This window comes from Pipistrellus kuhlii, unplaced genomic scaffold (assembly GCF_014108245.1).
Source record: "Pipistrellus kuhlii isolate mPipKuh1 unplaced genomic scaffold, mPipKuh1.p scaffold_m20_p_2, whole genome shotgun sequence".
Classification (NCBI taxonomy): domain Eukaryota; kingdom Metazoa; phylum Chordata; class Mammalia; order Chiroptera; family Vespertilionidae; genus Pipistrellus; species Pipistrellus kuhlii.
In genome coordinates, this window is record NW_023425515.1 from 162313889 (window position 1) to 162339905 (window position 26017).

Here is a 26017-nt window from a genome sequence, read left to right on the forward strand (position 1 = left end):
CTCTGCCCTTTCCCCACCCCCCATTGTCCTCATTCATAGGTGCACAGTTTATGTTCAGTCTCTTCCCACGCCCCCCTCTCCCCTTTTCCCCCGAGAATCGTCAGTCTACTCCCCTTCCATACCTCTGATTCTATTATATTCAACAGTTAATATTGTTCATCAGATTTTTTTAATTCCTTTGGTTTTTAGATTCACTTGTTGATAGTTAAGTATTTGTTGTTCATAGTTTTTTCTTTATTTACTTTCTCTTCCGAAAGAACCCCCTTCAGCAATTCATATAATTCTGGTTTGGTGGTGATGAACTCCTTTAGCTTTTTTTTTATTTGTGAGGCTCTTTATCTGGCCTTCGATTCTGAGTGATAGCTTTGCTGGGTAGATTATTTTTGGCTGTAGGTTCTTGCTATTTATTACCTTGAATATTTCTTGCCATTCCCATCTGACCTGCATGGTTTCTGTTGAGAAATCAGCTGACATACGTATGGGTGCTCCTTTGTAGGTAACTACCTGCTTTTCTCTTGCTGCTTTTAATATTCTCTCTTTGTCTTTTGCTCTTGGAATTTTAATTATGATGTGTCTTGGTGTGGTCTTCTTTGGATTCCTTTTGTTTGGAGTTCTGTGCACTTCCTGGACTTGTAAGTCTAATTCTTTCACCAGGTGGGGGAAGTTTTCTGTCACTATTTCTTTCAGTATGTTTTCGATATCTTGCTCTCTCTCATTTTCTGGGACCCCCATAATTCTGATGTTGGTTCACTTGAAGTTGTCCCAGAGGTTTCTTACATTATCTTCAATTTTCTGGATTCTCTTGTCTTCTTGCTTCTGGGGAGAAGTGTCTTCTGGCTCTTTATGTTCCAAATCTTTGACTTGATTCTTGCGATCTTCCATTTTGTTTTTAGGACTCTGTATAATATTTTTTATTTCAGACAATGTATTCTTTATTTCTTGTTGATCCCTTATTATTTCTTGTTGATCCCTTATTAGTTCTTGTTGATCCCTTTTCATCACCTCATAGGTCTTATCGACCTTTTCTAGGAAATTCTTGAAAAACCTTATAAGCGTGGTTTTGAACTCTATATCCAGTCTCTTCTTTTCCTCCATTTCTTTTGTTAGTGATCTATTTCCTTGTCTTGGCATTTTCACAGCTTCCCTGAGTTGGTAGGGTGGCTTTGTGTGCTAAGGTGTCCTATATGGTTCAGTGAATCAGCCTCCCAGTTACCTGAGGTGGACAGTCTTGATGTAGCCCTTTGTGGGATGCGTGTGCAGTCTTGTTGTTAAGCCTTGCTTGTTGTTGATATCACTGGGAAGCCTTGATCTCCAAGCCAATTGGCTATGGGGATCAGAAGTGTCTCAGCTAGAAGGGTTTCTGTATTCCACTTGGATGGGCGGAGTCTCAGGGTGGCACAGACAAGCTTTGTTTAATCTCACACAATTGGTTGCAGGCTCGCACACCTCTTTGGTATAGGCGCAGATAAGCTTTAGATTCCTGACTGCCTCTCCCTAGGAGAGTCCTATTGGCAGTGAATGAGGAAGGTAGCCATTGGAAGGGCCTCTGTGCTCTGCTTGGGGCGTAGTCTCGAGTGGTGCAGACAAGATTTATTCAACCCCTCCCTACCAGGGTCTTTTTTCTGAGTCCCGCGGTAATGGCAGCTGGCTTCACACACCTCCAAGATCCCAGCCCACTGCCAGACAGTCTTGCCTCCCCCTGTCTGGGGCCTTCTATCAGCGCAATAGGGTGGTTCTGTTTTCCTCCAGAACAAGAAAGCCAGCCGCGCATTAGCTGTCTGCCCTCTCCGCGCAGGGAGTAAGCCTATAGCAAACTTGGTCCACCCTCTCCACGCTCTGCAAGCCAGCCGGCAGCGAACTCTGCGGCCGCTTTTTCATGCACAGTTTTCTGTACTTCACAGTTCCTGAGGTTCAGTGAGCCTTCTCTCTCCTTCCCAGATGGTAGAGCCTCCCCTCAGCCATCTGGCGCTTCAGGTGATGTTTCCCCTGTTTTTCAGTTCTAAATTCAAACTTGTTATGGTAGGCTGCATTCGGGTGTCTGCCCTATGCCGCCATCTTGGTTCTTCTCCGGAACTTTAACTTTTAAAAGGTATGTTAAGTTTCATTTCCACATAGGATTTAGAAAGCTGGAAAGATCTTGGTGTCCCCCTTAACAAGAACAAATAAAGAGCAAAATCTATCAGAAAACTGGGACTATAGGGCAACCAATAATCCGGCATCCAAGGACAGTTGGGTCCCATCAAAAGAAGTTGGGAAAGAAGCTCTGACTCCTCTAGGACAGGGCACCAAAAGAAGAAATGGTGGGTGTCATACAAGTGATTAAAAATAATTAAGACAAATTTTTTAAATGATTAAAGATCCAGTGTAGAGGAAATATGAGCATGTAGAATCTCTGAGAGTCACAAACACAAAAAGGAATTCAAACCCAGTGGCAGACTCCTGTACAGGTCTCCGTCAGGTGTTTTGGAGAAAGATTAGGAGCAGGGCAGAAGACTAGAAAATGCTTTCTTTGTGATGCAAACCTGGAGAAGGAAAGTAGCTTCTGTCATAGAAAACACATGAAGCCCCAACAATATCTGCACCCCATAGAAATAAAGGTCTTAAGCCACTAGGTGAGGAATAACAAAATTTGTAACCAAGTGAGACCATTGTAGGAGGAGGAAAAGGGGGAAAAATCTTTTATACCTGGGTGAGAGGCAGAAAACAGTCATGGCCTAAGACTACATCTCTTTATTAGCGGGCTCCTATCCCTACCAAAGGGGTAGGAAATTGTCTCATACAAGACAAATCAATGATTCAAGACAGAGTTGAGCCTTGCTGGGTGGCTAAGATAATTGGAGTGTCAAGGCACATACCAATGTTGTGGGTTAGATCCCCTCATATGGGAGTACATATGGGAGGCAACAAATCAGTGTTTCTTCTCATTGATGTTTCTCTCTCTTTCTAAAATATAAAAATTAAAAGCAAAGATTAAAGAGTAAAGAAAGATGGCATCATTTTTTAAAACTCCACTCCAAAACCATAACATACCAGGTCTGCCTAAGAGTGAGGTTAAACCAATACAATAAAAATAGTCTTGCTCCCTCAACACCAGATACCAACCTCTGGATTACAAACAACAGAAATCTATTTCTAGAGTAGGGACAAAAGCATCAAGAGAAGCCACTGTGGTAACAGTGCCCAGGGAAAGTTCAGGGTAGAGCATAACATTGATGAAAATACCCATAACCACCCTAGCGCTCGCTCTCCCTCACAAATAAAGTAACACTAGAGAATTTGAAGTCCAGGACAAACTGAAGGTAACCATGGCAACAATGAGACTCAGCCCAGCTTAACTCCTGAATAAGTGAACATAAGTCTTCATACAAATGACCTAGAAAAAGAAGTGTATCCATTTCCAATGACAAATAGGATTTCTATCATTCTCTACTGTTCTACACTAGGTATATAGTATTTAATAAAAGATTGTGGAACATAAAAGAACTTCAAGGGAAGAAAAACCTACTCTCTAGGTGAGAAAAATATAAACAGAACTAGACTCTGAAATAACCAGATATTGGAATTATTAGACAATGAACTTAAACTAAAATTGATATGTTAAAGCCTTTAATAAAAAAGGACAAAATGCATGAACAAGTGAGGAATTTCCAAGAGAGATGGAAATTACAGCAATGAGTCTAAAGGAAATGCTAAAACTGAAAAACATGGTAACAGAGATTAATTTCTTCAATATACTCACCAGTAAACTTGACACAGATAAGTAATTAGTGAACTGCAGATCAATAGAATTAGCTGAACAAAAAGACAAAAGGGGAAAGGAAAGGAAAAGAACACAGCACCTAACAGCTCTGAATAATATCAAATGATCTAACATGTATAACTGAAATTCCAGAAGGGGATGACAGAGAATGGGGCAGAAAAAATATCTGAAGAAATAATACCTGAGAATTTTTCACAATAATGAAAGATATGTAGCTACAGGCCCAAAAAGCACTAAGCAGAATATTTTAATGGATTTTCATATTTTAAAATACAAATCACATACACAGGAACTAAGATAAAAAAAATTACAGTGGATTACTCATAAGAAACTATGCAAACTGTAAGTCAAGGGAATGCTATCTTTAAATTATTGGGGGGGAAACCTGCCAACATAAAAGTTTAGACCCTATGAAAATATCTTTTAAATCTTAAGGCTACAATATAAGTATTTAGAGAAAAACAAAAATTAAAAGGATCCATTATCAACAATCACTATTATAAGAAATATTAAAGAAAGTTTTTCAGGTTGAGGGAAAAATGATACCAGACATAAACTGAAATGGTGAGAGTTGCATCATATTGTGGGTGTACTTAAGGGCAGTGAATTGTACACTTAAAAATGGTTAAAATGATAACTATTACATTATGCATAGTTGACCATAACAAAAACAAAGATCACTCTAAGACACCCTACAACATGAAATCAATGGAAAGTTTTAATGGACAAATAAAAATATAGATAAGAAAATATATGTGTATCCTTAAGTTAGCAAAGTTTCCCTAGATAAGACATAAAAATCACAATCCATAAAAGAAAAAGGTTATGAACTGAATTTGATAAAATTAAAAATTGCTGCTCTTAGAAAGGTACTTTAATTCAAGCTTCAGACTAAGAAAATCCTTGTAAAAACACCTATGTGATTAAGAATTATATCGAGTATTCATAAAAGATTTATTAGACACTTCATTAAAGCAGATATATGGGTGTCAATTAAGTTCATGAAAAGATGTTCAACCTCATTAATCAATAGGGAAATGTAAGTTGAAACTACAATGAGATATTACCTTATGCCTTTTAAAAGGCTAAAATCAAAGAAACTGACTGAACCAAGGATGAATGATGATTCAATGAAAACTTTCATGCATTTCAGGCAGAAATGAAAAATGGTACAACCACTTTAAAAAACAGTTTGACACTGCATTATACAATTAAATATACACAACATACAACCCATGAATTCTACTCTTAGTTATTTACCCAAGATATGTGAAAGCATGTTCACACACCTACAAAAAAACACACATAAATGTTTATAGCAGCTTTATCCATAAACACCTAAAAACTGGAAACAATACAAATGGTTTCAACTGGTGAATGTATAAACCATCTCTGCTACATCCATACAATGGAATATGAATCAGCAATAAAAAGGAACAAATAACTGGTACATAGCAACATGAATGCACTTCACATGCATTCTACTAAATGCCAAACTCAAAAGGCTACAACTTTTATAATCTACTTATATGGCATTTTTAAAAGGCAAAATTATAGGTATTTTAAAAAGTCAGTGGTTACCAGGAGCTGCAGGTATGGAAAGGGATTGACTACAATGTAATCAAAATTTTGAAATCTTCTTTGACCCCTGTTTTCAGCAGAGTTATACATTCTTTCTCTCACCTGCCAGACTGGAGTATATGCATGCATGTGTAAGTGAAGGGGAAGATGTCTGCAACAGTGATTTACAAACTCTCTCAGGAAATTCCTCAATAAGTCCTCACAGGAATTATAGAGGGAACACAATTGCTAATATGACAACCTCCACCCTAAACAACTAGAAAACTAGACAAATACTATATCTGAAGCAACAATTTTTCTGACATAGATAACAAACAGTACCAAACTGTGATGGCTAAGAGAAGAGAAATAAATGAGGGAGCCTCATGTAATTCCTAGCTTTCAGATTGACAGTTTCAAAAAGATAGTGTAGGGAGAGGGTTTCAAAGCACAACAGGTAGTTTTCTGATTTGATCCTTCCTAATAATAGACAAACATGTAAATTGACTGTACCTCCACTATGCCCTCAGCTAATCAGAGTGAGTATGCAAATTAGAATGCCAAAGATGGTGGCCACCTAGCTGCTCCAGGTGCTGGTCAGGATGCCTGCTATGAGAGGGAGGGAGGGGAGCGAAGGGATCTACAGGAGCAGAGTGCTGCAGCTAAGACAAGACTACAGACTCCGGCCAGAGTCTGCAGCTAAGACAAAGAAGGCAGACTCTGGCAGGAGCGAAGACCTGGGTCCAGGGTGCTGGAGGAAAAGCGGTGCTGGAAGCCAAGAAAAGGAAGGCCTATTGCACGAATCTTTTCATGCAACAGGCCTCTAGTAAGATTATAATAGAGTTTTGATAGGCTGAAGAAACTTAAATTTGAAAGTCAGGGTACTGAAGAGGAAAAAGCTATAGAGAGCCAGAGCAGCAAAAATATACAAAGGTCTGCTTAAGACTTTGGCTGAATACTAAGTCTTGTAGAGTAAAACACCATGAGACCAAATAAAAAAATAACTTGGACATTGCAAACTAAACACTTTCCAAACTGCAACCATCCTGAGTGGAGAATACATGTTGAAATTCAGGACATTTACTAGAAATCCCTGAAATACACTAAACATGAACACTTGAAAAATGAAATTTGAAATACAATATCATTAAAATACTAATAGCATCACAAAACACAAAATACTCAGCCTTAAATGTAACCAATTATGTATAAAAACATTATACTGAAAACTAACAGACATTGCTGATTGATATTAAGGAAGACTTAATTAAGACAAGGTATATCGTGTTCGTGAATTAGAAAATTCATTATTTCTTCGGTGACAACCTTTCAAAATTTCATCTCTACATTATATGTGAAGTCAACAAGCTGAATATAAAATTTATATGGAAACTCAAAGGATCTGAAATATCCAATATAATTTTGAAAAATAAGAAAAAAAAGTTAGAGAACTTACATTGCATGATAACAAGACTTACTTTAAACTGACAGTAACCAAGACATGAGTAATATTAATATCAGACAAGCACAGAAATCAATGAATCAGAAAGAGAGTGCAGAAATACATCCATACATATTACATACATATGGAGAATTAAGTTTCCATAAAGGTACAATGGTAATTTAATATGGAAAGAATAGTCTTTATAACAAATGCTGTTTGGCCCTAGCCAGTCTGGGTCAGTAGATAAAGAATCAGCCTGTGGACTGAAGGGTCCCAGGTTTGATTCTGGTCAAGGGCACATGCCTTAATTGAAGGCTCTAGCCCTGGTCGGTTGTATGTGGGGGGCAACCAATAAATGTGTCTCTCTCGCATTGATTTTTCTCGGTTTTTCTCTCTCTTCTTCTCCCTTTCACACTCTCTAAAAATCAATGGGAAAAAATATCCTCAGGTGAATATTAAATAAAAAATAAAACAAATGCTGTTTGAAGAACTAGACATCTTTATAAATAATATGAACGTGCATGTGTGTGTGTGTGTGTGTGTGTGTGTGTGTGCGCGCGTGCATGCACGCGCGTCCGTGTGATGGTGGTGGAGGTTACACTAGTGTATATTATATATTTGTTATATATATTTGCCAAACTCATTAAATTGTACAGTAACAATTGATACATTTTATTACATGGGAACTATACCCAATAAACTTGATTTTTAAATGTTTAAAAGTAAAAGAGCAAGAATAATTTTCAAGTCACAAAATTGATCCTGGGTGTATGTATATTTAAAAGTAAAATTATCCCAAGGCTCATCCCCTCCAACCCTGTTCATTCCCTAGATGCAAATATATTCTTAAACATGTCTGGTTTTAGTTTCTCAGGTATTATTCTACATAATATCTTTATATATCTATATCTTCATTTATCAACATCAAATTATCTCTACTGACACTCTACCAGGAAAGAAAAGGAAATAGATTCTATACATTATTTTCTAACTTTCTTTCTGACAATTTTATTAGTTCTATTATTATTTTAATTATTCTGTTGAGGCAGTTATAAATATCAACAATATCCCTAGGGGGCATCTCACAAAAAAATGCTGAAGCAGACTGGAGGAATGCGACAGGGAGCAGGAGCCCCTGCCGGACACCAGCCAGCCGGGCGCCGGCAGGGAGCCGGGCGACAGGGCCCCCAGGGGTGGGGGGGTGCCCCTGAGCCATCGACCTCTGAGCGCGGGCAACGGAGCCAAGGCCGGGGGCTGCTTCCTGGGCGGCGCCGACCCCGGCAACAGGCTGGAGCAGCGCGGGAGCCCGCGGAGAACAAAGGGGTGCCACAGGCCAACCTGCTGAGCTCCCAGGACAAGGAGGGGGAAACCAAAGTTCTCAATGTGAAGAAATCAAGTGAGAGCAAAAGATAGTAAAATTACTTAAGAAAGAATACAAAGAAGATCTTGAAAATTCAAAGACTAAGTCAGAACTCAACTCACCAGCCAACATTGCAACATAAATGCGTTTAAAAAAAAAAAAAGGACAGAATGTTGGAACAGCGGCAGCCAGGCCTAGAGTGCCCAGGCACAAAGCAATGGCAACTGGGCCCGGAGCAGCAACAGCCAGGCCCCAGAGCAGCAGCAGCCAGAACCAGAGCAACAACAGCCAGCACTGGAGCAGCCAGACCTGGGGCAGTGGAAGCCAGGCCTGAGGCAGAGGCAGCCAAGCCCAGGGAGGCCAGTCCAGGAACACCCAGACCCGGAGTGGCCGGGCCCGAAGAAACCTGGCCCAGAGCAGACGGGTTGGGAGCAGCCAGGTCCAGAACAGCAGTAGCCACGCCCGGAGCATCCAGGCTGGGAGCAGCCAGACTCGGAGCAGCCGGGCCCGGGGCAGCCGGGCCCAGAGCAGCCGGGTCTGGTGCGGCCAGGCCCGGAGCAGCAGCTGCCAGGCTGGGAGCGGCCAGGCCCGGAGCAGCCGGGTCTGGTGCGGCCAGGCCCGGAGCAGCGGCTGCCAGGCTGGGAGCGGCCAGGCCCGGAGCAGCCGGGTCGGGTGCGGCCAGGCCCAGAGCAGCAGCAGCCAGGTCCAGAGCAACTAGGTCGGGAGCAGCGGTGACCAGACCCGGAGCAGCTGGTTGTGGAACGAACCAGAGCAACAGAGGCCAGGCCCGGAACAGCCAGGCCCAGAACAGCTCGCTCTTCGCCTGCCCCTGCCCCACGGCTGCCTCTCAGACATGGCTGGAAACTTTTGTGGGAACTTGAGGGTCTGCTGAATCAAGTGATGAAGGCTTAGATCTGGATGTGTTGAGTTAGTATAGGGCTGGGGTGTTGATCTGTGAGTGCCTTGGGTGGGGCCTGGATGAGGCTGGTTGACCTATTTGGAAATGTCTTTTGTGTGAAATGTATCATTGGGCATGTGGTGGTATTATTGATATGAGAAAATGCTAAGTAACTGATTTACTATCTGAAAAGGGATTTACTATCGGGGAAAGGGAGGGAGGAAAAGACTGAACATAAACTGCATCTATGGATGAGGACAATGGGGGATGGGGAGGGGGCGGAGGGTGGGGTGGGAACCTGGTGGAGGGGGGAAGAAATGAGGAACCTTTGTAACAATATGAACAATAAAGATTGATTTAAAAAATAAAAATTAAAAAAAAATTTAAAAAAAATGCTGAAGCATTATGTTGTTTTCATAATGATGGAAAAGCATTGATGGTATTTTGTTTTTGAAGACCAGGGATGCTAGATGTACTGCAAAGTATAGAAAAGTCAAGTACAACTTTCTAATGTCCTAACAAATATTCCTGAAAGTAAAAATTCTACTTATAGTTATGTGAGCTTAGAGCCTAACACATACAAAGTATTCTGCATGATTTTAATAAACACTGGGTGCTTTGTTTTGTTTTTTCAAGAATTCAAGTAATATAGATATTAAGGAAACATTATAATTGATTTGTTCACAATTTTATCCAGAAGTATCAACACTTTAAAAGTATCACCAAAAACATTATCCATCACTGTATTCCATTTACTAATACAACATTCCTATATGAATTAATATTTCTAACAGTTGTGATTGCAGTGATTCTATACACAAATGAAAACATTGGAACTTTTTATTTGGTTTTCAAATCCTAGAAATATTCATTTATCCATTTTACATTGTGAAGAAATTCTGTTCACAAGCAATGATAGTCATGTTCCTCTACATTGCCACAGCATTTTGTTTCTAACTTTATTACAACATTATTACCTTTTAATTATTCATTATGGGTGTCATTTTATCCTCCTAGTGATTGTGGTTTCTCATCAGAAGTATCTAATATCTTATCTTTTTATCATATTTTATTTCTCTCAGTGCCAGATATAACACAATTCTTGGCACAATGACAGTAATCTATAAATATTTGTAAGTTTAATAAAATAAAAAAAGGGTTTTTAGGAGCTAAATTTCATTTCAATATTGATTTTTTGTCTTTTGAGAGCATAATGAATGTGATATATTTTAAATTTATCAAAAAAACAAATAGCACATTTATAGCTTAAGATAAACAATTTTTATATGAGACCAAATAGTAAAAGAAAGCATTATACCACAAAACACACATAATACTTACATAAAGATAGAAAGAGGTAGACTATAGACTTTAATATTTATGTCATATAATGGTTGAGCATTTAAATGCATAGTATAGGAAAAGAGATGTTATTTTTCTCAGAGCAATCATATCTCAATTCCATTACACATGAATATAAAACCATTAAAAATGATGGCATTTCCAGTAGTATAAAATAATACAAGGTGACATGCAATAATGGAATAATGGTTGTTATAGAATAAGAACTTTTAATTTCTTAACTTCTGTGCATTTTAATGTTCAACCATATAGTTGCTTCACACAGATTTTTGAACCCAAATTCTTTACTCTTATTTTAAAATACCCCATTTACTCAAGGCATCATTAAAATACTAGTAGGAAGACTTCAGGAAGTCTTTTCTTTGAAGTAAACACTGAATAATAAAATTAATAGTAAGAATTTGAATTTCAAAGTCAACATAGATCTGAGATTAGTTATATATAACTAAAATATATATGTAGTATAATCTTTGTTAAATTTAACCTGAAGTTCTTTCAGTCTGGTTGCTTATATTGTCCTGAAGGTTATAGAAAATATATGTAAGTAAATTATAATACAGTATTTATTCAATAAGTAGTTGGTTATTATTATTGCCACCATTATCATTAGCATCATCATCATCAAGACACCTGTTACTTTGAAAGAGCGTATTTAACAAAAGAATACAATATTCAATTATATAAACCACTAGAGGCCCGGTACATGACATTCGTACATGGGAGGTGTTGGGGAGTGTGTCCCTCAGCCCAGCCTGCACCCTCTCCAATCTGGCCCGGTCACCCCCAGTGGGATAGGGCCTAAATAGGCAGTCGGACATCCCTCTCACAATCCAGGACTGCTGGCTCTCAACAGCTTGCCTGCCTGCCTGCCTGCCTGCCTGCCTGATCAGCCCCCTAACCACTCCCCTGCCAACCTGACTGACACCTAATTGCTCCTCTGCCAGCCCAATTTCCCCTAACTGCCCTCTCCTGCCAGCCTGATCATCCTCAACTGCCATCCCCTACAGGCCTGGTCACCCCTATCTGTCCTCCCCTGCAGGCCTGGTCACCCCCAACTGCCCTCCCCTGCAGCTCTGGTCATCCCTAACTGTCTTCCCCTGCAGGTCTGGTCCCCCACAACTGCCTTCCCCTGCTGGCCATCTTGTGGCAGACATCTTGTGTCCACATAGGGGTGGCCATCTTATGTTTTGGAGTGATGGTCAACATGAAATTCAAAAAAAAGAAAGGGAATATTTTAAATTGAAATTCATAAAGAATGTCTTAGTGGAAGTCTTTGAAGTAAACACTGAATAGTGCAAAATCCAGATAAATTACACACTATAAAATACCTTTATTATAGAATGTAAAATATTTGTCTCCAAACATAGAGACAGAGTAACACAATGAAATCTTTCAATTTAAAGAAGTTAGAAACAAAAGAGAAAATAAAACAATTGAGGTTTATCTTAAAATAAATATATAACCCTATTAATGTTATTACTTAATGTTATTATTATTACTTACATTTTATAAAATACTACATATTGAGCAATAATTACATGGAGAGAAAACAAAAAATTATGCATATTTATAGATATAACTAGTGTAAAAATATGATAATTATATCTTACTTTATTTTGATAAACAGGCCTGTTAAGGCATCTAGAAATAGACTTTAAGGTTACAAATAGTTTCGACACTTAAGTGGGTTATGCTGATGATGGATGTGACAAAAATCTCAACTTTTTTACTTTTACATGGAAAACCACTTTACACAAAAGTTACAAGCAATTATTACAAAAACAAGAAAAATAACTTATTAACTAAAATTGACCTTTATATGAAGCATGTATTCCACCTCTTCAGCCAAAACATCTTGAAGGAGTAACAAATTACCTCTATGCATAAGTAATACACAGTTAAAGGAATAGGAATATGCCAAAAGATCCATTATAAAGCCATATTTCCAAGACTTCATAATTTTGACATAAAATTACATTGAAGATTAACCACAAATTTTCTCCCAAAAAAGCAAATCTAAAATTCCTACCAGAAGGTGTTTTAGGAAAGAGAATCTACTTCTTTGTGGGCTTTAATCTCAATCAACTAGCACTTTAATCTCAACAATTATACATTTTTTTCCTAGCATTTTATAAAATTGTAGCATGTTTGTTCACATTACAAATATATTTACAACATATACTACAAGAACTCAAAAAACAAAAACTTTAAAAAAAAACAATTTCCTAAATACACATATACACTGTGCTATTTCTCTCTAGGCATATGGATCTATAATATAAATAGAATGTCTAGATGTGTTAAGCTACAATCAATCACAGGATGTTTCAATTACAAAAATATATTGAAGATCTATTTTTGCACCTACCCTATCTTTTGTTCAGAACTAAGGAGAATACATACGAAAAATAAGCTATAAATCAATCTATCAATAAAAGACTAATGATATACTAATATACACTCAAAAAGCTGATCATCTAGATAAGTACTATACTGAAAATAGAATGTATATTGAAAAAATTGTATTTCTGTAAGAAAGGACATCTTTACACCCTTTCAGAGGAAATTGATTGAAAAAATTTGTATTTCTGTAAGAAAGGACATCTTTACACCCTTTCAGAGGAAATTGTTGGCCCATTTTTTCCTGAAAGAATAGTTTGCATCCCATTCCCAACACTGCAATAAATGATCACTCTTCCTTGATCTTACCAAGATTCTACTTATACCTGTTCTATTTTGTATTACAGCCAACTGCATATGCTTTAATGCTCTCTTCCCATCTACAATAGTAAACACTCACTTTCCACTTATGAGCTAGTAATAGTATGGGGAACCATATATTCATTGATTACTATTGATAGGGACACTTGTATTCACTGTAGAACTAAAAAATGCCAGCTTTAGAGCAATATCAATAAATAGCTGTTGAACTGAAAATTTAATTGAAAATTTATTTCTTTTTTTTAAATATATTTTATTGATTTTTTACAGAGAGGAAGGGAAAGAGATAGAGAGCTAGAAATATCGATGAGAGAGAAACATCGACCAGCTGCCTCTTGCACACCCCCTACTGGGGATGTGCCCGTAACCAATGTACATGCCCCTTACCGGAATCGAACCTGGGACCTTTCAGTCCGCAAATCGACGCTCTACCACTGAGCCAAACCGGTTTCGGCTGAAAAACTATTTCTTAAAAGTATATTTTTCTATTCCGTACCAAATGGGAGCAATTTTTAAAATTTCCTCCTCAGCTCTTGAGTACAGAGTAATTAATTCATTTAACAAAATATTTGTGACTATAATGCACCCCCAATAATAGGTTCCAGTAATATAAATATATATCTTAAAAGTTCCTGTCCATCGACGATATTAATGAGAGAAGCAATTCAATAAACCACCATATTATAGCACTAGTATAATGTGAAAAATACTAGATATGTAAGGTAAGCCAAGGTAAGAGAGCACTGAGTAGCAACATCTAAATGCTTCCACAAAAAAAACTTTCTGAACCTTTAAAATGTGTGCAAAAATTAGCCAAGTACCACCATTTGTCCACCATCCAGAACTGAAATATAATTGCTGACATGTACACAAAAGGAACTGTTTGACATTGAAATTGGGTCTCAAAAGAACTGGTGGCCCAAAAAGCTCACTACAGACTGATTCATATGCCTTTCAGCAAAACGATTATTGCTTGTCTCATTTTTTATTCTTATATTTCCACTAGGACATGATCTCACTCATCTAGGGGAAATGATGAACAACATAGACTGATGAATAAGAACAGACCCAGAGATAAGGAGCCATGGGTCAGACTGTTGGACCTCAAAGGGAGGGTGGGGATAAAAGGGAGAGATCAACCAAAAGACTTATGTGCACACATATGAGCCTAACCAGTGGTCAAGGACAATAAGGGGCTGGGGGCATGAGTGGGGGGTGGGGGATTGGAATGGGGGGTTGAGTACAAATATGTGATACCTTAATCAATAAAGAAATTAATTTTTAAAAATAGCCAAGTAAAGAATTATGAAAAGAAGTTCTAGGAAGGAACAAGATGGTAGAAAGTAGAGAAAGATAGGAACTAGATAATGGAAGACCTTCTAAAACATGCTAAGGTTATATTTTATCCTGAAAGCAGTAAAAACCTGCCCCTGAAAGATTTGAAGGACAGGGTATAGTATAGCCTACAGCATTTTCAGACAGAAAAGGAAAAAGTTTCTTCTATGGTGATGACTTGAGCACAATAGGTCAAGTGGTGGTAACTGAATGAGGTAGGCATGAAGACCAGAGGAGCAAGGACTCTGGGATGCAGACTTGGAGCCCATTCTACTTCTACACAAACTGCACCCGGAAAGGCATGAAGATGGATCAGCCTTTGGAGAATTTACATATGTAATCTTGTCAAGCTCTACTACTGAATTTTGGTTCCCAAATTAGACTTGTAATTCAAAATGAAATTTTAATTTATCATACATGCTAAAAACTGAATCCTTAAAAACAACATCTGGCTGGTTTTCCTGATCTATTTCTACAAGATTGAATATTCAAAGAGTTCCAGCACAGTGTTCTCCAAACCATGGCCCATCACAGGTCTCATTAATCTCCCTCAGCATTCACTGGATATCCACTCTGTGCCAGGCACTGTGCTAGGTGCTGAAGATCCAGAGAAGAGTTAGACTTAGGAGTGTAGGCATTGGAAATGAAAAAGTAAACAAAAAAGTGTTTTTACATTCTCTTAAATGCCCATTGTACAAATGAAGGCTTAAAGAAGTAATAAATCCCCTTTTGGGGGGAAAGTTAAGGGAAGAAACCAGGATGTTTTTCTAAAGAAAAAGTAGCAGGTGATAGTTTGAGTCTTGAGTAGGTGCCCACCTAGGCAACTAACATGAAGAAGCTGCGATTCTAGAAAGAATAGATGATTACTCTTAAATAAAAAGCCAAGAGATTTAAGAGAACAAGCTAGATAGAACGTTACATTAAAAAATCAGACTATTGAGGACCATACATGTTTATTTTTAAATGTCTACTTTATCTCAGAGTATTTAAATTATTAATCTTAAGTAGTAAAATTAAGATATGTGATTTGTACAATAGAAAGACACATCTGGCAATAGCACTGAATTGAATTGGAAAGAGATGAGATTGTACAGAAAATACAGTTAGAGGCTGAAGCAATAGTTCAGATGAGAGATGATGAAGGTCTGAACTAAGGTAAAAGCAATAGAGATGAAGAGTAGGATGAAAATGAGAGCTACCCAAAAGGCTTGCTGATAAATTAGATGTTATTCCCCTGATGCTTGAATCCCATTTTTAGACGTACATTTCCCTTATAAATGGATCAATGGATCCATGATAATAAGTGAATATAAGAATAAAGATGACAAAAATCAAGAAACAGCAACTTTCAAATATGACCATATTAAATCCCCATATTTTCCTAAAATAAGTGATCACTCAAAGAGGTTCAGAAATTTTATTCAAGACTAAGAGAAAATAAATGATCTTTACATAATTTTTCAAATGTTTCAAAACCAGGAGGACTAGCTATCAGTATAGATGTCAGACTCAGGAGTTATTCTTCATGAATAAAGATATTAGGCCAAAATTAACAGTGATACAAAAACAAAATCAGCACTGCACTTAGCATGTGAAAAATAAATTGCACAAATGTAGACCCAGACTAGTAGAAGGAAATGTGGGGGGAAAAAACTCAAAGTTTTAGTTAATAAATATTATTTAAAATATTATATATTAGATAATATGTATTATCTAATTTAATGAGAGAAGCAATTCAATATTGGCAAGAACAACTTGAGGATTTTTTAATAACTATATTAAAAATCTATAGAAGCACTATCACTTTTTCTATCCACATCCACAATAAAAGACATTGAGTGGCCAGATTGTTATGATCTCTGAATGCATAATAATCTGGCCATTCAATATATATATATCCAATGAAAACCATATCCAATGACAAGCTAAAAAAAATAAGTGTCAGTAACCAATTTGTCTCACATTCACACAACAGTAACTATTCCTATTGTTTAATAAATGAGAATAAACAAAAAATTCCTAAACACACACACACACACACACACACACACACACACACACACACACATATATATATATATATATATATATATATATATATATATCCATCCCAGTGCATGAATTTGTGCATGGGTGGGGTCCAGCCAGCCTGACCAGGGGGAGGGGACATGGGAGGTTGGCTGGCCTGCCTGCTGGTGGAACTCCTGGTCGAGGGGCCAATTTGCATATTAGTCTTTTATTATCTTTTATTATATAGGATACACACTGGGTGGCCAGATTATTATGTGTTCAGAGATCATACTAAGCTGGCCACTCAGTGTATATCTGCTTTTTTTGACTTGCTAAAGCTGAAAAAATATATACTAAGTAGCTTTCAAATGGTTGATATAAAGTTCCTCCTTAATTTAAATTATTCTACTTACTAACCAGTATGCTAAATTAGCACACCCAAATTATTCATTCCTTTGAGGTGTTTTTTAACTATTATCTAATCTATATTCAATGTTCTCTTTTATTTCTTAAGCTCTATCATATAATCTCAATGCTTTTTACAAATTACTATGCTTTCAATACTTTACCTCTTTGTCTTCTCTTTCCTTTCTACCACATACTTAACCACTATCAACTTTATCAAGCATCATCATCTTAAATAGTACACTATACCTTGGAGTTATCTAAATCCTTTTTCCCTGATATCCTTAGAAAAATACTGTAACACAGGCATAACCAATGTATTTATATTTTGTAGATGACAAGATTAGATATCACCTATACTTCAAATTTTTGCTTCAAACTTCCCTCCTACCTTCAACTTAAATAATTTTGCTCTTTCCTTCTCTATCTCATTTCCCCAGTTCACTCAATTATACATGCTAGTCTGCTTCTATAACTCTTCTTTGAGTCATTCTAGTCCTTGTTTCCTTCTCTTTACCAAATACTTCTCAATTCTAAGTCCTCAGTCTCAAAAAACCATAAATAGGAACCTATCCAGAAAAACCTTAATGGAATATACCAGAAGCATTCCAGTGTAGAGCTACCTGAGGAAAAGATCCACCAATTAAAAAAAAGGGGGGGGGGGTGGAGAGAATAAAATTCTACTAATATGAGGAAGCAGGTACAAAAATGCATGGCATTATGTCTTTCTTTCCATTGTTATGATCAACTGTGTCTTTGAATATATAGCTTAGAGTTAACGAAGCATACCGGAAATATGCTCTAGAAATAAAACTTAGGTTCATGACCCTTCAGAGCTACTTATTGTATGATCTTAAAGAAAGGCATTCCATCTACATAGACATAAGTTTCTTTATCTATAAAATAAAGGACATGGAACTAAATGACCTTTCAATAACTTTTACCTATAAAATCACAATGGTTAACTAAATTTTAAAAAAATAGGCTTGAGTAACATAGGATATTATACATCCTGACTACTTAATTCATTTGGTACATAAGATGATGTATAATAAATGTTCAATAACTGGGGACAGGGAATGAGTTTGATAAATAACCAACAATTCTGCCAAGATCTAGTGGAGTAATGTTAAGTACTCTTGGTATCTTGGTGAATTGTTCACATATTTGCTCTAACTACAAAATCGGACATCTGCTAATATAAAGGTTTAAGATTAGGTGTTTTTGGTTTTGGTTTTTGCTTAATCCCTTTACTTTTTTCACCTAACCTCTCTATCCTCACACCTCTGACAGTTATGAGTCTATTTCTATTTTGTTATTTTATTTTGTTCATTAGATTCCACATATAAGTAAAATCATATGATGTTTGTCTTACACTGACTGGCTTATTTCACTTAGCATAATACTCTTCAGGTTCATCCATGGTGTTTCAAACAGTAAGATTTTCTTCCATTTTACAGCTCAGTAGTACTCCATTGTGTAAATGTACCACAGCTTTTTTATCCACTCATCTACTGATGGGCACTTGACCTGCATCCAAATCTTGGCTATTCTAAATAATGCTACAATGAAATAGGGGTACATATATGCTTTCTAATCAGTGTTTTGGGCTCCTTTGGATAAATTCCCAGAAGTGGAATTGCTGGGTCATACGGCGGTTCCATTTTTAATTTTTTTTAGGTAACTCCATATTGCTTTCCACAATGGCTCCGTCAGTCTGCATTCCTTCCAATAGAGCAAGAGAGATCCCTTTTCTCCACTTGTTTGGTGTGAGGTGATGTCTCATTGTGGTTTTAATTTGCATTTCTCTGATGAAAAGTGATGTTGAGCATCTTTTCATATGTCTATTGGCCATCTGTAAGACTCCTTTGCTGACGTGTCTATTCAGGTCCTCTGTCCATTTTTTTAATTGGATTTTTGTTCCTTTTGTTGTTGAGTTCTATGAGCTCTTTATAAATTTTCGATATTAACTCCTTATTGGACATATAAGCCAATATGTTCTCCTATTCAGTGGGTTGTCTTCTCCTTTTGCTAATAGTTTCCTTCACTGTGCAAAACCTTTTTAATTACCAGAGAGAAATGGGAGGCAGGAGAAGGTAAAGAGGGAATAATTGGTGACTGAAAGAGATAATGACTTAGAATGGTGAATACACAATACAATATACTAAGAATGCATTACCAAATTGTACACCTTAAATCTATACAATTTTATTAACCAATGTAAATCCAACCAATTCCATTTTAAAATAATAAATTTTAAGGAAATAAAATCAAGGAATGAGATGGCAGAGTTCTTCATATTTCCAACACCATTTCTATACCTGACATGTAGCAAACATCACACTGATGCCTAAAGCCACATTTTGATTCCCAGAGAACAGAGCAGAGCAGATCCAGAGGATGAAACAGGGGACCTAAAAACTCATGTCAGAATGTACTTTTGGTCTCCTGGGAAATTCTTCCAATTCAACAAGCTATGAATATCATTCTACTTCACAGAGACATTGCTCTCATACAAACTACTAAAAGCTGACAGCTGCTCTTTAAACACACATGCAAATAGGTAACCTTCTGTAGAGTCTTCAGCTGAAGTGCAAAGATGAAGAAGTCTTTATTTAAAAATGTTACTTCTGCCCTTTTTTATAGCTAGCATTTATGAGAAATAGCTATAAAAATGGTTTTGTATCAAAGTAAGCTATGTTTCAACTTTCTACTTTTACCACTAATTGTGTCACCTTTAGAATATTTCCTAAGTCAGTGTTTCCCAAACTTTTGACATATGTGTACCCCTTCTATAATTTTCGTAATGCTGAGTATCCCTCGTACTTATGAGAACGTAGAATTAGGCGTAGCTAAGCACGGTGCAGTGCATATCCCCACCAAACTCCGGTGCAACGCGTCCCCCCACCAAACTCTTCCCGTACCCCTGGGGGTACGCGTACCACACTTTGGAAAATACTGATCAAGGCGATTCTAGCAGGTTTCTGCCTACTGTAAAATAGGGATTAATATTACCTATATCATACATTTTTAAAAAAAATTAAATAATAGATGAAATACCTATAACAGATGCTGGCAAATAACTAATCATATCTGGTGTCTGAGAAATACTTTTATTCTTTCTTTTTCATTTACAGTTTATATTCAATATTATTTTGTATTAGTTTCAGGTGTACAACACAATAATTACACACTCATATAGTTTACAGAGTAATCCCCCCAATATTTCTATCGATAGAACCCACCAGGCACCATACACAGTTATTGTAATAATACTAGAGGCCCGATGCACAAATTCATACACCAGTGAGGTACCTCGGCCTCGCCTGTGGGATCAGGCTGAAACCGCTTCTCCAACATCCCCCAAAGGGTCCCAGATTGTGAGAGGGCACAGCCTAGGCCAAGAGACCCCATAAGTGCACCACTGGGGCCGGGGAGGGATGTGAAAAGTTGGCAGCAAGGGAGGAAACAAGTCTAATTACAAATTTAGATTGCAATCCCAGTCTAATTGAAGAAGGAGGAGGAGAAGGAGGAGGAGGAGGAGGAGGAGGAGGAGGAGGAGGAGGAGGAGGAGGAGGAGGAGGAAGAAGCAGCAGAACAACAACAACAACAAAAATGGCAATAAGTACATATCTATCAACAATTGAATCTAAAAGTCAAAATAAACAAACAAGGAATCTAATGAACAAAATAAACAGATGAATAAAATAGAACCAGAGACATGAAAACATAGAACAGACTGATGAGTCTCAGAGGCAATGGGAAAGGAGGGACAAGAAGAGATTAACCAAAGAATGTATAAGCATATATGCATTATCCATGGACATAGACATTAGGGTGGTGAAGGTCTGGGACAGGGTGCCATACAAGTAGAGGAGGGCAATGGAGGGAAGAGGGGGATATCTGTAATACTTTCAACAATAAAGATTTTTATAAAAACAAAGAAACTGAAAGAGAAAATGAAATGAAAAAAACACACAACATTATTTGAATGCTTAATTTATGCCAAACACTTTTATAAGAGTTTTGGGAAGAAAAAAAAAGACATACATACATATGTATGTGTGTGTGTGTGTGTGTATATATAGATATATAGATATATAGATATATATATATTTCAGAGAGGAAGGGAGAGGGAGAGAGAGGTAGAAACATCAATGATGAAAGAGAATCATCAATTGGCTGCTTCCTGAACGCCCCCCACTGGGGGTCAAGCACACAACCCAGGTATGTTTCCCTGACGAGAATGGAACCCAGGACCTTTCGGTCCACAGGCTGACACTCTAACCACTGAGCAAAACTGGCTAGGGATATATAAGAGCTTTTATACATTATTTCATTTAATCTTCACATACCCATTTTACAAATGAAAAATCTGAAACTTAAATACCTAGGCCAATATCACATAGCTATTAAATTGAACTGACATCTGATTTCAAGGGCTTCTACTCTTCCATAAAAAATAATAAATTTATCCATATATTTGAGCCTTAAAAAATATAAACTGAACTTGTTTTTATAATCTTATCCTTAAAATCACAATCATAGACTATTAGAGCTAAAAGGGCCTTAGTGCTTATTTAGCCAATGAATACCTCTACAATGTTATAGTGATGAAATGGAGGCCCCAGAGAGGTTAGGAGATATCTAAATACACTTTTTAAAATAAAAAAAAAATACACTTTAAATCTCTCCCAGTGCACTGGAATTTCCAACACTGAGGCCATGTCATGTATACAATACATGTGATGAATACTTCACAAGTCTTCAAAATTCAACTTCAGTACAACATATCAACTGAGAAAAATAATCTCTGCTCTCAGCCCCAAATCCCTTCATCTTAAATTTTTCATCAAAATGAAAGACAATTACAGAGACTCTTCTGTAAGAAATTAGTTCTTTTAAAAAGAATTAGTTGGAAACTTCTAATGTCTTTTGTCTCCAATCCAGGCTACTTCAATGGTAACTACAGCAGTAATCAAAATAAATGGTTGTATCTATGTACAGCATTCTAAAGGCATATGTTCTAGTTCTCAAAGTAGCTAAGATTTTGAAGAAAGTTGCATTTCTATAGAAAAAGCTAATCTCTTATGGAGAAGGTCAACAGTCAGTCTACATCCAGCTATGAAAAAACTTGTGTTTCTACCAAGTGAGCTGCCAGAGGCTATCTATGCACATGCCACATTAAGCAGAAGACAAGCATGACTACAATATTCCAAGTCACCAACAGAGAAACTGAAGAAATTATTAAATTAGCAACTGAAGGGGGAGGTGTTAGCCTTTGGAAAATTAAATTTCCAGAACAGCAAAGAGAAATAATATCTATGAGAGATTTTTCTATGTTAAACAAAATATAGATTTTGCAAACCAAGTTTAACATCATTTATCACGATATTTATACAAAAAAAATATTTTCAGGCAAGGAATCATATCACATCTTCAACAATACAGTATAACATAACATTTTAAAAAATATATATGGTTGATCATATCTACCTGAGTTATTTTCATAATTCAAAATTTTAATAACTAAACAAACAGTAGAACAGAGGCAGTTTATACATATGCTTAAATCTTAAATATGTCTTCCCTCTGCCTGAACAATTAAACAACAGAACAACCAGTCACTATGACATGCGCTGACCACCAGGGGGTCTGTGTGAAACATGGCAGGCATCAGCACCAGGCCCCAGACCACAGAACATGGTGGGCATAGTCTGCAGCAGGATGGTAGAGCAGATAAGCAGAAAGCATCAGACCAAGGCAGGGTGCCAGTCACTGTCATCAGGGCGAGCCTCTGTAGTTACTGAAAATTCTTTGCTCTTATGTGCTGCGGTCCCGCCTGGTGCTCACACCTGCAGCTAAGGCCAGCCCCACTTGCACCCACTGCAGGTGCCTAGTGCTGGCCCCATTTGCTTGGCACCTACAGCAGATGCAAGCAGCAGTTGCCAGCCCCCAATCACCCCTCAGGGCTTCTCCACCTCCCCCTGCTCCAAAGGGATGATCAAGGCCAGCAGGTGCCTCTCGCACCTACTGCCGGTGCCAGGTGCCAGCCTCACTTGCACCCACTGCTGGTGCCAGCCCCAATCACTCTGCATCATCAGCAGGTATGAGCAGGGCTGGCCCCATCAGTATGTGCGAGCAGCAGTGGCAGGAGAGGGGCTGCAAGCAGACAGGGGACCCTGGGCTTCGATAAGATGGGCCAGGTGAGGATGCAGAGGATGAGCTGACACCCACCCCTGTGCCCACCACAGCCTCATGGCCCACAGTTCCTTTCAAGGTGCATGAATTCATGCACTGGCCCCTAGTTATAAATTACACTGCAATGAATGAGAGAACTTTAAGGAATAGATTTCAGAAAACAATATTTATTTTCAAATATGAAAATAGTCTTTCTTTAGTTGATAAGTGGCAAAAATAGTGAATATTACTTAGCAATGACTTATTTTTTAAACAAAGTACTAAAAATATCTTCAAAGAGGACTCAGAGTCTGGTACTAATGACCTAATATTCTATTTTAATTTTTGTCCCCATACTGTTATAATATATCATCTTTTTTCTAGAAATGATTTTTAAGAACTAATAGAATATCTACATAGAGAAAAATCAACAAGTTTCCTACTAAAAGGAAATAACATGTGTGCTGATGGAGTTCATTCAGAAAGGAGTTCACACTAACTCCTACTATTCTCTCCAATATCCACCTCCTCATTGAATTCTTTTGACATTTTATTTCCAAATACATATGTTGAAAACTTTTAAAGGGAAAAAATGATGTAGTAGAAAATAAACTTGATAAAAACTAGGAAAAATAAATACACACAAAATGTTTTTCTGAAACATTTAAATCTGTACAGAAGTCTCCATGATATCCTGCTTTTTAATGAAAGTGTTTCATATCTCAAAGATTCCAAAGATATCTAACGATGTGGTAGTTGCTATAGAAACTATTCTCTTTTAATGAAACTCAGATTAAATAAATGCATAAAACAAATTCAAATTTGAAAATGCAATTACTATTCTAAAGCATATTTACATATTTGATTTTATAATGATTACATAAAATAAGATAAAATATTAAGAATACCTTTTACATGTCCAAAATCCATGGCAATTACAAATTTAATTCTAACTCTGCCCTTACTAGTAAATACAATAGTATTGGGTATGATAAAATTCTATTTTACAACAAAATCTCATACAATCTCTGTACCATTCTACTGCTACTTGGAAGAATGCTAATTTGCATACAGTGAATTTATCATTTTGCATAAATGGTGTAAACTCAGGGCAAGTATAAAAGATTCCCTAAAGGTTTGTACTAATCAGATCAATATTAAAAATTGATCAGCACCCTGGCCAGTTGTTCACCTGGTTGGAGCATCATCCCATATACCTAAAGGTTGCAGGACTGATTCTCAGTAAGGGCATATACCTAGCTTGCAGATTTGATCCCTGGTCAGGGCACATATAGGAGGCAACCAATTGATGTTTCTCTCTCACATCTGTTTCTCTCACACTGATGTTTCTCCCTCTCTCACTCTCTTCTCCTTCCCTCCCTCCCTCTTTTTCTCCTCTCTCTAAAAATATCCTCAGGAGAGAATTAAAAAAAAAAAAAAAAAGTGAAAGAAAATGACCAGCAAGTAACCACTGAAATTCCTCTGCAGGTGACTTGACATAAGGAAGAAGAAATGTTCTGCTTACCTAGCATTTTCTCCTGGTATGCAGAGCCAAGGTCAAGACACTCCTGTCTTATCATTTCCATAGTGGAATATCATGGGCTTTGAAATCAAACTGACCTAGATTCAAATCCTAGCTCTAACATTTATAAGCTACATGCTGAGCAAGACTTAACCTCTCTAAACCTGTAAAATAACGATAATACTTGCCTTACAGGAGTGATGCAATCTATATAAATAAAAGGCTAAGCAATCATCTGACCAGCTGACAGGCAGGTAGGTATGACACGTGCTGACTACCAGGAACTGCCAAGCTGCCGTGACACACCCAGAACCAGAAAGGAGGGAGACCGACTCCTTGGGGAATGTTGGAGAGCTAGTTTCAGCCTGATCCCTGCAGGCCATGCTAGGGACCCCACTCACTTCACAGATGCCCTTCAAGCCACAGTGCCGCCCCAGGTGCAGCCAGCCAGATAAGGACCACAAAAAGTTGGCCCGTATTGCCCATTCCCATCCCACCAAACACCTTGTAATTAATTTCCTTTTAATGTGCATGAATCGGTGCACTAGGGCACTAGTAATTAATAATATTTTGTGTACAAAGCCTAGCATGGTTTCTGTACATATCTGGTGTTCACTCCCTGACGGTTTTTAATATTATTCCTATTACCACTATGACAATTATATTACTATTATTGCTGATGCAAGAACAACAACAACAAAGCAAAGCCATGGTAAACTTTTGGCCTTTTGTTGCTTTTTTTTTTTTTTTTAACAGGTCTGTACAGTCTTCCTGATGGATGAACTGAAAGGCAGGATAAGGGGTGCCAATTGTGGCTGTTTAATAGAACTGGCTATAATCTGACTATGAAGCTGACCTTCTTAGGTTTATCTCAATCCCCTGCTTAACTCACCAGCACCTTTGTCAGATACTTCATTCTGGAAGAACACCCCAAAGTAGAGCCAACTAACACCTAGAATTACTCACTAATTAGCTTTTTAAATTTGAATTGGAGAATTATTATTCACTCATTGTTTCTTCAGACAGGACTTCCATGACCATATATAATCTTTCTATATGAGCATATGCATATGCAAAGCACTTTTCTCAAGGTATTTTGTATTGTGGCAGGCTGACTGTATTATTGCCCCCATTCGTGGCCATCTATCTATATATATAAAAGGCTAATATGCAAAGTGTCCCCTCAGGAGTTTGATTAGGAGACAGGAGTTTGATCACTAAGTATGACATGTGCTGACCACCAGGGGGCAGTGTGGAATAAAGGAAGGCCCTGACCAGCAGCCAGAAGGCCCCAATCAGCCCTGAATGCTGGCCAGGCCTAGGGACCCTACCTGTGCACGAATTTCATGCACTGAAGCCTCATATATATATATATATATATATATATATATAGTTAACATGCTAAATGTCCCTCTGACCATCCAACTGGTCACTATGACGCACACTGACCACCAGGGAGC

General features: G+C 37.5%; 1 protein-coding gene across 2 annotated transcripts in view; it reads right to left on the reverse strand.

Annotated features, from left to right (window-relative positions):
• AGBL4 (AGBL carboxypeptidase 4) overlaps positions 1-26017 on the reverse strand; it is a 915072-nt gene that overhangs the window by 867175 nt on the left and 21880 nt on the right. The window lies entirely within an intron of this gene.